The sequence below is a fragment of the Propithecus coquereli genome, unplaced genomic scaffold, assembly GCF_000956105.1.
Source record: "Propithecus coquereli isolate 6110/MARCELLA unplaced genomic scaffold, Pcoq_1.0 Scaffold584, whole genome shotgun sequence".
NCBI lineage: Eukaryota > Metazoa > Chordata > Mammalia > Primates > Indriidae > Propithecus > Propithecus coquereli.
The window spans coordinates 180,659-182,991 of NW_012151774.1; the positions used below are offsets into that span (position 1 = coordinate 180,659).

The following is a 2,333-nucleotide window of genomic DNA, read 5'->3' on the forward strand; positions in this document are numbered from 1 at the left end:
GGAGTTTGAGGTTGCTGTGAGCTAGGCTGACGCCACGGCACTCACTCTAGCCCGGGCAACAGAGTGAGACTCTGTCTCAAAAAAAAAAAACAAAACCGGGCAAAAGACATAAACCAGCTCTTCACAGAGGAGGAAATGTAAATGAATGGACAATACCAACATGAAAAGATTCTTAACCTAGCATATTGGCATAGCACATGGGACGTCAGGGAGGGAAGACGTGAGCTGAGAAGGGAGAGTGGGTTTGTAGTCAGACGTGTCTGGCTGGGATTCAGCCTCCCTGACCTTTGATGACGCCATTTCACTTCCCTGGACCTCGGTTGGTTTCCTTACCTGTTAAAGAAACGAGCACGCCGTACCCGCTCTCCAGGTGCGAGGGTGAAGTTTACACAAGGCATATAGAGCTTCTAGCACGGTGCCTGGCCCATAGCTGTGTTTATAAATGTTGTTTTCCTTCTCCTCCCCCTTCCTACTATCAGTCCTCCCGGGTGGGGAGAAAGTGGAGGGGCCACAGGGCTGCACCAGGGTGTCCTCTAGACTCGAGGTTTCACTCTTCTGCTCCTAGGACCCTCATTCACGGAGATAAGAAAGGGGGGTTTACCATCTTCTGGGCGGACGATGGTCTGGACACCGGGGACCTTCTGCTCCAGAAGGAGTGTGAGGTGCTTCCGGACGACACCGTCAGCACCTTGTACAACCGCTTCCTCTTCCCTGAAGGCATCAAAGGGATGGTAAGAGCTGGGAGCCAGCCGTGCCCTGCCCTTTCCCCGACACGCTCCTGCCCACAGGGCTCGTCCCTTCTCGGACACCCTCTCTGGAAGAAGGTGCTTGTCCCTGGCTGGCCAGGAATCTATTCCCCAAACTCCAGGATTGTGGAGGGAGAGACCTCTCACCTCGGGGCTTCAAAGAGACAGAATCAAGACAAACAGTATTAGGAGTGACTCTTGCTCATGACTGACAGAACCAACTCAAAAGCTTTCGCCAAAAAAAGGAACATTTGGGCTCATTTAATAGATAATACTAAAGGCAAGGATGGTGTCACACATGACTGAATCCAGAAGCTATGATGTCATTAGGATTATGCTTCTTTCTTTCTTCACCCTTCCATTCTGCTCTTCCGTATGTGATTAATTTCATTCTCAGTTTGCCCCGAATTGGAGGAAAGTTAGTCCACTGGTAGCTCAAGGCTTATCATGCTTGATTCCAGGTGAAGAGAAACCCTCTTCCTTATAATGAAGAAAAAAAATCAGGGAAGACCCTGATTGGCCAATTTGGGGCCATGTGATAATCCAGAGCCAATCACTAGCTGGGGTGGGCGGGGATGAAGCACTCTGATTGGCTGTTGCCTCAATCACCTGTTTCCTGCTGGGTGGGGCCAGCTGGGGAGGGAAGGTGGGCAGCTGCAGTGGTCTGGGGAGAGGTTCTATTGCCAGAGCACGGGGTGGGGCTGCAGAAAGGGAGGGTAGCTAGTGTCGAGGACACTAGCAACTGATCCTGCAATTGCACGGAAGTCTCCGGGGTTGTGTGTCTGTGCAGGGCTGTTGGCGTCCCCACTGGAGGGTGGGCTGGCCACTGATGGCCAAAGGCAGGTGGTATCCCAGGCCAGGAGGGGCTGGAGGAAGTTTCCAGGGGCAGCACTGGCTGTCTGGATACGGCAACAGCGTAACAGCAATGTACAAATGCTCGCTGCACCCCCAAACGCCGGCTGTCCCGTCTCCCCTGGTGGCTGTCACATTGCTGCCTTTTATTTCTCAGGTGGGGATAATCTCATGCCTTTTTGTCTTCCCCCCTCCCAGAATGACCTGCTCACCAAAGTGGCCAGCAAAATAGACTTTCCGGAGGTTTTGCATGAGAGTCAGCGAGGGGTGTCACTGCAGACAACTCAGATACCCATCACAGCCATTTAAATGAATTGCATTAAATTCCATTCCTCGTTCTCATGAGCGACATTTCCAAGCCCTTGTCACTCCGCGTGGCTCCTGGCCACCGTACCGGAGCACGAAGACATAGACACACGTATCCCCAAAGCAGCTCTCCCGGGGCAGCCCTGCCGCAGATGTTTCTGAGACCTGCGTCTCACTTCCTGTTCCTTATGTCCCTTCCCTGATTCCTTCAGCCGCCACCTCCGTCTCTCTCGTCACAGAGAGACTACTTCGTCTCAGATGTCTAAACTTGCACCATTCTCCTTACGAGACAGAGAAGGTTCTCAGACAGCAACGTGGGCATTATTGTGTGTGTTATCTCTGCACGGGGCTTTCTAGTTTATATAATCCTCTAAGACCTTAAAAGATGGAAAAATCTTCTTTTTTTTTTTTTTTTGGAGACAGAGTCTC

General features: G+C 51.7%; 1 protein-coding gene across 1 annotated transcript in view; it reads left to right on the plus strand.

The window, feature by feature from the left end:
* Positions 1-2,333, plus strand: part of ALDH1L1 (aldehyde dehydrogenase 1 family, member L1) — a 68,568-nt gene that overhangs the window by 3,239 nt on the left and 62,996 nt on the right. The window lies entirely within an intron of this gene.